This window comes from Cyrtonyx montezumae, unplaced genomic scaffold, assembly GCF_038088225.1.
Source record: "Cyrtonyx montezumae isolate F1298 unplaced genomic scaffold, pur_monq_1.0 scaffold_6, whole genome shotgun sequence".
Taxonomy (NCBI): Eukaryota; Metazoa; Chordata; class Aves; order Galliformes; family Odontophoridae; genus Cyrtonyx; species Cyrtonyx montezumae.
In genome coordinates, this window is record NW_027072067.1 from 10,196,164 (window position 1) to 10,208,831 (window position 12,668).

Here is a 12,668-nt window from a genome sequence, read left to right on the forward strand (position 1 = left end):
ATCTCAAGGTGTGCTTTTTTTTCCCCATAGGGAAAGAAAATGCTGAGCGTAGCTGATCCTGCAGAAAATGAGACAAAGACCAGTACCTCCAGGACTGTCATGTGGAGGGATGTGCCAGATAGTCCTGGCACCATCAGCCATCTGCTCTGAGGGAGATAAGGTTCACCCTGTGGCACCTAACACCTGTTGTCCTTTCAGTCTTGGGTTTTAGGGGCCATTGCAATAAATTCCCTGTGTTTCTTTGAGCTTGGTGTGGGGTAAATAACTCCCAAGGATAGTACTTCGCAAAGAAATAGTACGGATGATGGCATATTTTGAGTAATTCTATATAGATAGGATACAAATAATACAAAAGAGAAGATGGCTCACCTTCAGGATGACAAGGCTCACAGGAGACTCCACGTTGAAGGGATCTCCAAGAAGAAATCCTTCCCTGGTGGTGGTCAGCCCTTAAATGGGGTTTGGGAGAGGTGGAGCCAGGCTCCACCCCTTCCAATCACACAGGTGTATCACCTTCACCTGTGGCCCCGTGGCTGACTCGGTGCTCACCTCAGGTGACCAATCAGTAGTTCAGGTCATGATTAAGCAGTTCCCATACACTTGAGTATCTAAGAAACATGTTAGGGCTTGCATTCTTCTCTGGGGACAGCTGCCCAGGTCTTCCATATGCTATCATTCATCCTGGTGGCTTGCTTTGGGTAAGAAGCTTGTGCTGCTTTCAGTAACTCTTCCACCAGCTGGAGAGCCTGGATGAACACCACACATGGATGGAAGGGAATAGATAGGATTGCTTTGGATGAGCAGGCTCCATTTCTCTTTTTCCAACCACGAAGTGGTGGTTGCAGGGCTGTGGGCAGCTGCTGCCTGCAGCAAAGCACAAAGGGCTCGGTGCTGCCTTTCTGTCTCTGTGTCCCACGGTGTCCTACCCTAACTCTGCCATGCACCTCAGGGCTCACCTGCACAGCCCTACCTTCTCTCCTGCAGGCTGATTATCAAGAGCTTTCTGTCCTGAGGTTTGCTATGCAAACATCGAACATTTGTGTTTAAATATTGCATTTTTCTGCTGATGTGAAGCTGGTAATTGCAGACAGATGGGACCTGGCTCCCAGGCAGACACAGGGCCCACACTCTGCAGGGGTGGTGGCTTTGTGCAGTCATGTGGCCCACCATCAGCGGGAGCATCAAAGAAGCTGAATGTAATTAAAAACAATGCAAAAAGTTGGTTTCTAAATATATCACACGGCCTATTCCAGGTGAATCACACAGCCTGTTCCCAACCTTCAGACAGGAGTGGTCCTGATCCTGTTGGAAACTGACAGCATTGGCTGCACCTGCAGGAGGCTGAGACAAGAGCCAGCATGAGCCTTGGGCAAGGAGAGTGCCCATCCACTGGATCATAGTCTCTGCTACATATTTACCTTCAACACCTAATTATATTTTTTAATACATAACTCTCCCATTGTTCCCAAGTGAAGTGGTGCAAAGCCAGATCCAAGCCTCCAGCCCAGACAGACAGATGCTGGGATGCATCCTCCTTGGGGGCACTGCCAGTGTTACACAGCTACCTACTCACACACCCAGCTGTGAGATGTGCCAGGCCACCTGCCTGACAAACAGGAGCCCGTTGCAAGGAGAGGGAAGGGAGAAAGCAGCAAACAGAGAAGAGCAGAAAGTCCAGGAGATGTAACAGAAATCACTGTTGTGAGAGAAGCTAGAGCCATAGCAAATACTGTAATCTGACACAAGTGCTAAGCCCTGATAGGTTTCCTGATAAAATCAGGATCACTGTTACATACAGGCAGAGAAGGGGAGCAGATAACAGTGAGATAGGAAGCTCTAATCCATCCATCAAGCCTGCACCAGAACTCTTGGACCCCACCCTCTGTGGCTGACCAACCAGAAACTTCTGGCCACGATTCAGGTTCTTGCTGCCTTTGCTTCTCTGCTACCATCTCCCTGGTGTAACACCTACCTGGGGAGCTGCTTCTCTTTTTTCCTTCTGATTTCCCAAATCTTCCCCTAAATACCAAAGGTAGAGCTTTTCAAAGGAGCTTATTTCTGCTGGCATGCACCTGAGGAGTGTGCTGTTTGCTTGGAAGGGAAGGGAAAAAGAGTAAGGTAAGGGAATAAGGGGAAGGGATGGAGAAAATGGAAAGGAAGAGGAAAAGGTTAAGGTTAAGGGAAAGTAAGGGAAGCGAAGAAGGGAAGGGACTTACCAGCTCTCTTCTTTCTGCACCCAATTTGGCATGCTATTACCAACTCGTATTTATGTAGTAACCTTATCCAATGCCACATGGGTCTATTGAGGCTGTGTTGTACTACTATTGCCTTCATGAATAATAAATCCCCTTCCACCTTCCCTCTCCTCTTCCCTGTTAGATCCATTTCACGGTGGGCACATCTGGTATGTTTACTGCATCTCTGGGGTTGATCTGAGCTCTCTGATTCTCAGCTCCAGTTCCCTCCATTTCCCAAATGCATATGATATGCAGGAGGGTACCAGGGAAATTTGGAGAGGTTATTAGCAGCGGCATGTGCAACATCTGCTTCCTGGGTTTTGTAAGGGGTTAAGGTATTTCTATTGCTTCCAGCCAGGCTGTGAAACTTCTCATGCCAGGGCTCTGGCCCTTCTTATTCTTCAGTGGCCCTGGCCAGCTCCATCTAGCTGTCACCCTGTGCTTGGCTCCACCTGCCAGGTTCAGATGCTGTGGGACTGTGCCCTGTCTGGGAGGGCGCCACCTGGACTAGGATTACCTGTGGCTCTTGGCTGGCCTGGTAGGGAGCAGCTGCTTCTTGCTTCTCCTCAAAGCCTGTAAGCTCTCCTCCTCTTCAGGAATTTCAAATTGTAAATATAAAAATGTATAGCTCCAGGAACAAGATACCCATCATTTCTGGTTCTAAAAGTTAGATCCCTATGGCTGAAAGAAGCACATGTACATATTCATGAGTTTTAGGGCCAGAAAAATGCTGGGGACCACTTAAACAATGCAGTCTGTAGAATTTAATTCTCTTAATCCCTGGAAATACCTGGATTTATTCAGTTTTACATAGTAAAGGCCAGTATTTTGGTTTTGTTCTTCTTTCAGAAGCTCCAAGCCCATCAGCAAGACAGCCATGGTTTTAGCAGGGAATATGCTATGGCATTTAGCAGCATCCAGGCTGTCTCTTCAGCTGTTGCAGTGTCACTTTGACCCAACATGAGTTCAGCCACATCTCTTTAGAAGGGCTTCATAGAATATGTAGCTATGAAGAGTCAGAGTTGCGTGCTGACCTCAGTTCAGCCCAGTACTATCTTTCTCCTCCAGTCTGAATGCTGCAGGCTGTGAGGAGCACCAAGCTTCCAAGCCCTTATGTGGCGCTATATTACCATTGTGTCATCTTCTGCCTACCTCTGTGCCTCAGTTTCTGTAATCTTTGCCATCCTCGCCTCATGCTGCTTCCCCTGCAGATCTGCTGCTTTTGGAGGCATCCTTGAAGACAGTCCATATTGGCTGATACTTCCAAAAGTCAGTAAAAAAAAACTGCAAACAAAAGAGTGAACTGGTCTCACAAGGGCTATTCCATCAGGATGGTCAGTTTCCATGGCCAGCTGAGGTCCTGAAGGTTTATGGCTAACACATCTTTTCCCATTCTTCTTGTCCAGAGTCTGGATCACTCACCAACCACCCACATGTGGCTGCCAGCAGAACTAGTGCTATGAGAAATTGTCCTTTGGGTCCAACCCAATATGCTGAAGAAACCTAAGTTATTCTGAAATAGGATCAGAAAAGATGGTTTACTCTCATCTCCTGACAAAACTCTCCTCACTGCTCTCACTGTGCTTATCTTATTGCAGCAGGTTGCATTTCCCAACACCCAAAGTAGCCTTTGAATTTGCAGAATAAGTCTAAAACAAGACCCCATTGCCATGGGGTCAGAAGAATCAGTCTGGATTGCTCAGCACTTCCCACTACAATACAGATTTTTCAGTTGCTCCTCAGCTTCAATGGTTTTCACTGAGTTTTCTCTGTGGGCCACCTACTTAAGTTTGGGTGAAGTACATGAATATATAGACTCATATCCGCTCCTACAGTTACTTAGGAATCATAGGAGAGCTGAGGCTGCCAGGAACCTTTGGAGACCACCTGGTCCCACTGCCTGGCTTCAAGCTCAAGCAGTCTAATCAGGAGTGTGTCTCATAAGGTTCTGATCATCTTCAAGGATGGAGACCTCACAGCTTCCCTGGGCAGCTACTACAGTTCAATTGTCCTTACAGTAAGCTGTATTTTATTATTCAAACAGATTTTCTTGTTCTGTTCCTGTGAAATACACCCAAATTCAACCAACTCTAAGGCAAGATGTCTGCATAGGTTATAAAGTTTGACCATTTCAGAACAAAACATGGACACACATGCACATGCAAATTGCTCAAAGACCAAGATGGCTGCAGCATGAGGAACACAGAGTCGAAGTCATCTGCACATCTGCATCTTTTTTTTTTTAACACACAGATTTTTAATTTCAATGTTAATTACACAACAGATTTATTTTCTAGAGGACCCTGGTTCGTCCTGCACACAGGACATGCACTGAACAAACATTCTCACAATACTTTGTTTCCACGGCATTGCTCAGTGCACGAAGCCTCAGGCAGAGCTTACTGCACATTATTCAATCTCTGCTAAGAAGGTAAAATTATTAGTCTCCTAAAGAGCTTTTCAGTTGAGCTCACTGTAATAGCTGAATGCTTCAAAACTGGTAATGATTTTGGCTTTCCAACTCCCTTGCTGTAGGATAGGTCTTTGCTATGGCTGTTTTATAGAGAACATTTGGCCCAAGAGGGTTAAAAGGAAGAGACTGGGGTGCACTGAAAGAAGGGTGCGCTGATGGTGCCCAGTCTTTCTTAAATCCAGTTGTCCCATGACAGACACCTGGAAATCATCCTACCCAGCCATTACAGTGCCTTGGTGCACCCACCTGCTCCAGTTTGTTTCCTACAGACTACAAGAAGGAGGCATCAGTCATTCAAAAGTAAAGAAAGCAACTCTGGGGTCTTGCCTGGGCAGAGAGGTAGCACTAAGCATCTGGCATGTGTCCTCCTGGCTGCAGGACCAGAGCCATGTCCATTCATCACACAGGTGGTGGCTAATCCCCGTTACCCACAGCTGCTTCTGTAATCCCAGGCAGAATTGACTTTCTCATCTGTAGTCCAAGAAACCTTTTGTCATTGGACTAGAGACCACCGCAGAGTTCCCTTCTCCTGATTGCCCCTAGGAAGGGCATTTGGCTTTTGTCTGTGTGCATGCTTTCCTGATTCAGGATGGGAGTCGGGGAACATGACACATGTTTCAGGAGTTAAATCCATTGCAAGAACAGAAAGGATCTTCATCCCAAAGACGCTGATCCATAGTGACAAGCAGAGAAAAAGGGAAAAAAAAGGAAGGAAGTTGGACAGAAAACAGTTTGCAAGGAGCAGTCCAAAGGCTGGGCTGAGAGCAGAGCCCTCCCTCCTTCCCTCTCTCCCTCCCACCTCCCAGCCCTCCCTCTGCTGCACAGGCTGCAGGGCCCTCCAAGGCCCCTAATCTACTTTGCGGTACAAAAGGCCCCGTCTGCTGGCTTTCCTTTTCTTTTTCCCTCTGTAAAGCTGAAGTAGGGATCAGTTTCCAGGCAGGGAAGGGGACACAACAGGAGCCAAAGTAACCCCACAGAGCACCCAGGGGGATGCAAGGACAGAAGTGACCTGCTGCGTTGAAGTGGTTGGGGACATGGGATCTTTGAGGTTGTCATGATCCTAGCTGAAGCACCTAGGTGTTTCAGTTTTCCTAACCCGTTGAAGAGTTCTTTTCTCCTAGTTTAATGAGGGGCTGCTCCTTAGCATCCCTGCTCTCCTGCTCAGGACCTACCTCCCATACACTACCCAAGCTTTTCTGGAATGCATGCCTCTCACTCATTCACGTGCCTGCATCCTCCATCATTTTATACAGCTTTTCTGCCTCTCATGTACTCTTTTCATCACCCTGAGTAGTGACCCAACTAGAGAACAAAACTCCTTGCAGCCTCTGTTTCACAAGTCTGGTAGCGAAATAGGATCTCTGGCCTCTTCACTACCAAGGAGAAATTTTTTGCACAGCTTCTTAGTGGGAATTCAGCCTATCTGACCAAGGAAAATTAACAATTTTCTGTTTCTACTGAAAATATCCCAGGCTGCCTAGGGCTTCATTTGCCTTTTTGTGCCTTTCGCTAATTGGTGGTTGATAATCATCTGCAACTGTTACAGCACAGTTCACCTCCTCCTCAGTCATGTCCAACTGATACACTCCCTGCCTATCACAAAAAGCCCTGTGTGTACTCTTGCATTTCATGCTGCTGGATTTCAGCTTCATTCTGTGTCTCCTGTTCAAGGTTGTCTGCTGCTTACAGCCAGCTCTCCCCTTATCCTCTGCATTCAGAGTGCCTCCTCTTTGGCGTCATCAGCTAGCTTAGCCTGAGCGCTTCCACTGCTCATGACACATCATTCATGGAGAGAATAAACAAGATCGATTCCAGGATCGATTCCAGAGAAACTCCAGTGGTGAACTCTGTCTAGCCTGCTACATCCTCCTTCCCAAGGTACAGCTTCTGTACCTGCCTTCTATTTCTTACATCATCTTCAGTTTAATTAGTAATTTCTCCATTACTCCATAAAGCACAGCTTGTTGCATTTGTTTAGAAATTTTCCCAGACAAAAGAATTAGTTACCAGAGATGAGCAAGCTGCGTCTTGGTTGAACGCTTTCTGTGTCAGGCCCAGCTGGGTTTAGCTGGGTTTCCTCCAGCCATTAATCCATTCTGCTCTGCCATTTTGTAGTAAAGCTTTGCATGCTCCTAACCCATCCTACAAGCTCTCCAAACCCACTCTCACATTCCCCCCAGAAAACAAATAAACCAACCAACAAAATAGAACAACAAAGGAATTATATTAATCTTCAGTGCAGTTTTTTCTCTTCTTTGACAAGTTCTGCCTCTGAAAACCTTGCCACCAGGTCTGCAGTTTGGCACATTTTCTTGGAATCTGCAACCTTGTCCTGGCTTCAGTGCATTCAAATATCCAGCTTTTGCCTCTCATTTTGTTATACTGTTCCATCTTTATACTGTCATCTTCCTCTAACCATTGGTACTGGTTGGGGCCCTATCACTAACATCTACTGCCTAGCAGATCTACTATGTTTAATTCCCCATGTTAATATCTAGAATCACAGAATTATTCAGGTTGGAAAAGACCTCTAAGTTCACCTCGTCTAACCATCCACCTACTCCCAACATTGCCCACTAAGCTGTGTCCCTGTGTGCACATCTATGTGTTTCTTGAGCCCCTCCAGAAATGGGGACTCCCTGGGCAGCCTGTTCCAATGCTTAAACACAGTCTCAGATAATTTTTTTCTTAATAACCTCAATAATCATTTCTTCTATTCCTAACACCCTAAGACTTACCCTAGTGCTTCCAGGTCCCTAGCACAGCACGTCAGCAGAAGTGGTAGGGGAGGACACTGATTTGGGTTAGTATGAGGTTCCTGCAGCTGAAGTCCTCTTTGACAATACAATACCATTGCATCCCACATCCATCCATTGCTTGAGGTTCAGGGCACATTAATGCTTTACATTAGCTTTGCTAGAGGACCTGCAAGGGAAGCACAGCCCTTCTTCTTCTGGCCTTTGGGCACTGTTGTTCCCATTGCAATCCAAGTTCAGATGCTCTATGAGCAGAGGGGACCATGCTGGAACTGGGATTTGCCACCTTTATTTGGGGAATGAAATAATAAGCCATCCTTTAATTAAATTCCAAACCCCTCACCCTCAAGCTGCTACAAAAAACAAACCCACCAGGGTTCTGGGAGTGGGGACAAGGAGGTAAACCAGGCAAGAGGGAGGGCTGGGCCCTGTACATCGTGGGGGAGGCCATGAGGTGGCCGCCATGCTGCAGCAGACCTGGTCCTGCTTCTGCACCAACACCGCCAGCAGCGAGGCCCATGCAGAGCCGTGGCTTCCCTCGATCTCACCGCAGTCTCCGTCTTGCCGTGGAAATAAATTGCCTCTGATTCCTGCAACTCAGGCAGAAAACCCGGGCCCCTTGCTGATAAAACCAGGCGGCCTGGACAGCGTTGCCATGGCAACCGGCACTTTCTTCCCCATCCTTTTGTTCGGCCTCAGCCCCGGACTTTTGTACCCAGCCGTAATGGGGCCAGGCTCTTGGGATGTTTACAGGGTGAGGTGAGAGGAATTTCATTCAGCCGCGCAGTGCTTGGCCCGTCTCCTTCCGCAGGGCGAGTGTGGAATGTTATTGACCGGGGCCCCATGCAGCGACAGAGGCACTGAAGAAAGCACTTTAGACTTTTGGGCAAAGAAAAGAAATTCCTGCCCTTCCCCATGCAAACATACCCCACCTCCCCAAAAAGCGCCTTTTGTTCCCTTATTCCTCTCTTTTTTCACCCACTCCTGCCTCCAGCTGCTCCCTTTGGCTGCAGACAAAACCCTCCTTTGCTCCTTGCTGGCCATGCAGAGGGTCACCGGAGCACCGGTGCCCGGCATCAGAAGCAGGCACAGTGCTGAGCCTCCCACCTACAGCACAGCCACTGGCACAGCCCAGGGAGGGTTAAGCTCATCAGGACCCACTGCCTGCTGGGAGGACAACAGGCTGCCCTGAGATCCAATATTGCAGCTTCCAGGGACACCGCTGAGGAATTCCCATTAGTTTGTGTTTGTGGAAAGCCTTCTGTCAAACACTGATTTGCTTTTCTTCTGCCAGACACCAGCAGAGCTGCAGCAGCCTCCCAGCCCCATGCTGCAGGGCAGGAGCCACACAGGTGCTGTCTGAGATGTGTTTTGCTTTTATCTCGCCCCCTAGCAGCAGACAGCTCCCCCCCCCATGAGACCTGTGACCAGAGCCACGGTGGGTTGGTCGGTGCAACTCTTTTCAAGGAGGAGAGCCCTTAGCACAGCTCTCTTCCTTCCTTGAGACCTCATAATGCCTCACGAGAAGGTAAATCATAGAATCTTAGACTCCTAGAATCATTAAGGTGAAAAAGACCACAAGATCATCATGTTCAACCATTCAATCTTGCCTGTGACCTTTCTAGACTGTGCCTCTAGGTCTAATGTCTTTTTCTTGAACACTTCCAGGGACAGCGACTCCACTTCTTTCCTGGGCAGCCTGTGCCTAGGGTTGACTGCTTTCTGAGAAGAAATTTCTCCAACAGGAGAAAAGATTCAGGTGAACCTCCCTTGGTGCAACTTAAGGCCATCACCTCTTGTTCGTGTGGCTGGTGAGAGGTGCTGGTGGCTTTCCTTCACCTGTGGATACACCTTTCGGAGTCACTCTGTCCCAGCTGCTTCCTCGAGTCAAATTAGAGGGAGGCTCCAACCCCATAGATTTGCCCTTCAGTTGCAAAGAGACAGAGGAAAAAGACTCAGACAAGTGTTCATAGCACTTGTCTTTGAGACTCCTCATCTTCCATTATGTCTAATTAAAAACAAATAAATCAGCAATTGATTCAAAAAGTAATTAGTGAGCAGGGCAGGGAGAGGAGAAGCAGCACGACAAGAGAGGACCACAGACACCTCCCAGGACTATAGCCAAGGAAAACGAAGCCCAGGGCGAGCACAATTGCCTCTTGGCAAAGGACTGTTGAGCTGGCACCATTTCAATGCTGCTTGCCTCGAAGGCATGAAAACCCATCTATAAAGGATGCTGGGAACCAAGTGGAAACAAAACACACACCAGCCATGAATAATGGGGCAAATGTGTCAATGCAAACAGAAACATGCTGCAGCCCTTGCCTTAGCCTAGTCTTCACAAACTCTTTCCAAAAGCCTCTGTTAAGGTGAGCCCTCCTGGGTCACAGTCAAGCAGAGTATGCCCACAGTCATAATCAGGTTACCCGGGGATTTAGTTTCCAAGTGCTGGTCCCCTTTCAAAAGGACAGAGTGGCAAATTCCATTACGGCAGCTCAAGAGCTTGCAGATGGCTTCTGAGTACCCCGAGACTGAAGCCACACTTGAAAAAGTCCCTTTCCTTATATCTCTAGGAGAGTTAGCACTCATGTTACCTGGGATTTCATCCTTGAAGGAGGCCTCAGGGGCAGGGAAGAGGAAGCAGACTTGAGCATCTGGATCTCTGTGAAGGAGTGGGTGAGAAGAAATGAGGAGTGAAGTTCAGGAAGGCCACTGCTGATGGGAACAGGTCTCTTGGAGGGAGAAAAGAGGTTGACGCATTGATTTTAAGGCACAAGAGAGAAGGAAAAAAAGATATTATGTTGGGGAAGGTTTTTAAACATTGGAAAAATTGTCGGTGTCATCAGGCACGTGGCTCTGCAAGCTTCTTTGCAGCCCAGTAGCAGGACAGGGACCAGGATGATAATAAAGAAGATCCCATCTTCCCTTTTCCTCCATGCACACCAATGTTTCAGGCTCCTTCTGATGTCTTGGGACACAGCTGTCTGGAAACGGATAAAGGAGTGAGCTCCAGAACGTCACCACAAGCACATCATTTATTGGCAACATACTCCATCACATTCAAAGTGATGCCCAAAAAGTCCACACTTCTCTCACGCGTGAACTTTGATACAGACCCAGATAACACGTGGCTGTCCAGCTGCCTTGGCTGGGCAGGCTGAGAAGCATTGACTGGGGGCTGACCCCAACACTCCCAGCCTCAGGTAACCTCCCCAGGGAAAGGATGCTCTGTGGAACTGCTCTTGGGACATAGAACAAGGCAACACTGTCACAGCCCTGTGGAAAAGACACTCTCCAAACTCACCTTAGACCCTCTGAGGATCTCATGGGCTGCTCCTCAAGGTAACCTTCATGAGGAGGTGGGGTTATCAGACCTGTTTCTAACCTCATCTCAAAGGAAGCAATTTTCTTTCTCCATTCTCCTCCCATGGTCAGCAGGCTCTGGGTGAGGTCCCAGCGAGGGAGAGGTGGTGCAGCAGCTCAAGTGATGCCTTCCTTCAAAGGCAGGGGCTTCCACTGCAGCTGATGCCAAACTGCTGAATGTTCGGAGTGGGAATGGTGGCAGGATAGAACAAAAGTTGTGCCAGTGATGTCTCATCAGGCCAACACAAGCTTCACCTGCCAGGCAAAACAAGAGGCAGTCGAAACAGCACCAGCTAATAGGCTTTAGGACACACAAAGCAGCAGGAAACCCATTTTTCTCAAACCACCCACATGCCACAGTGATGTAGCCTTGGGTTTTTTTTTCCAGCTTTGTGTTGGAGGAAACAAAAGCAAGTTCCTTCTGCAACACATCTGAACAAGAAAAGTGAGATTCAGTGGGGGTGCCTGGGGAAGCTGGTGTTATCACAGAGCCTGATGGCAACAGAGTGAGGAAGAATCCAGCGTGGGACCAGTGTTGTGCTAAATCTTGTGCCGTCTTGGATTCCCAGGCTGATAAACAAAGCTGGGACACTGATGGGCCTCTTGCTTCTGCTTAAGTGTGCACAGGACAGTTCTGCACAGGGCTCACTGAAAGCATTACACACAGCCAGAGCTACAGCACCCACAGCTCTGCTGGACTGCAATGGGTTTCTCTGGTTTCAGATGTGAAGCACAGAGAGCACCTTGTGTGATCTGTAAGTCAGAGGTTCCAGCACAGAACTAGTTCCTTGGGATCACTTCCAGCATAGAGAAACAGAGAGATTTTATCAGAAATTCCTTGTTAAAAGACAATCCATATCCTCAATCTTCAGAACGATGTGTGAAAAAAATCCATCCAATGATTTTTTTCCAGCACTGCAGAGTGCTCCAGGAGAGGATTTGATAGTGGCAGCTCTACCCTCCATGTGCTGTATTTGGGCCTTACCCTGATGGCATGGCTTCCTGGGGGCACAGCTGCTGCCCTTGAGCTGAGCACCCATTGCTTTTGTAGATGACATGCTCCAAGAGTGCTACTGGAATAGGCAAGTTGTTGTTATTGCTGTTAACAAAACATAATTGAAGACGAAGCAGGAACAGTGTCAGCCCTCCAGTGGATGACATGCTCAGTGTTCAGAGCCCATAACTTTTATCTGCATCCTCTGGGCTATTCCAGCACATCACCTCCAAGCTGACTTTCTCCAGCTGGCCTGGACCCTGAAATCACAATAGATCAGGGTAATAAAGGCAACAAATCCCCCCTTCCCTCTTCATGTTAACATCAGCCTTGTGCTGCAGATGACGTGGAGCTTCGCTTCCACCTCTATCCATCAAGGACAGCTGATGGCAGCCCCTGACAAAGCCCATCACTGCAGCCGTGTGCTTCCATTGCCTCCAAATCAGCAGCTGATGATACACAGAAGTGTTGCAATAAATGTTTATGGCAGCGCTCCTGCGTCTCCTCAGCCTTTAATTTCAACGGGTTGCTGTTGATCAGCATGTTGAGCAGCACCCGTTTGCATCATTACTGCTGTATGCAAACAGCTTGTGCCGGGACCGGCTCCAGCCCCGCTGCCGTGCCAATCTCTGCTCGTTAGAGGTACTCACAGATATCATCTTATAACTCATGGAAACAAATGGCTTCCCCCAGCCTCGAGCTAGCATCCTATGCTAAACAAAGAGCATACACTATGTATGTATTTATGTGTAGATAAATGCCCTGGGTGGATTTTATTAAAACATTTACCCACCTCGGTGCTCCTGGGCGAGCTCACGCCATCAGTTCAGCACTGCGCTGGCTGT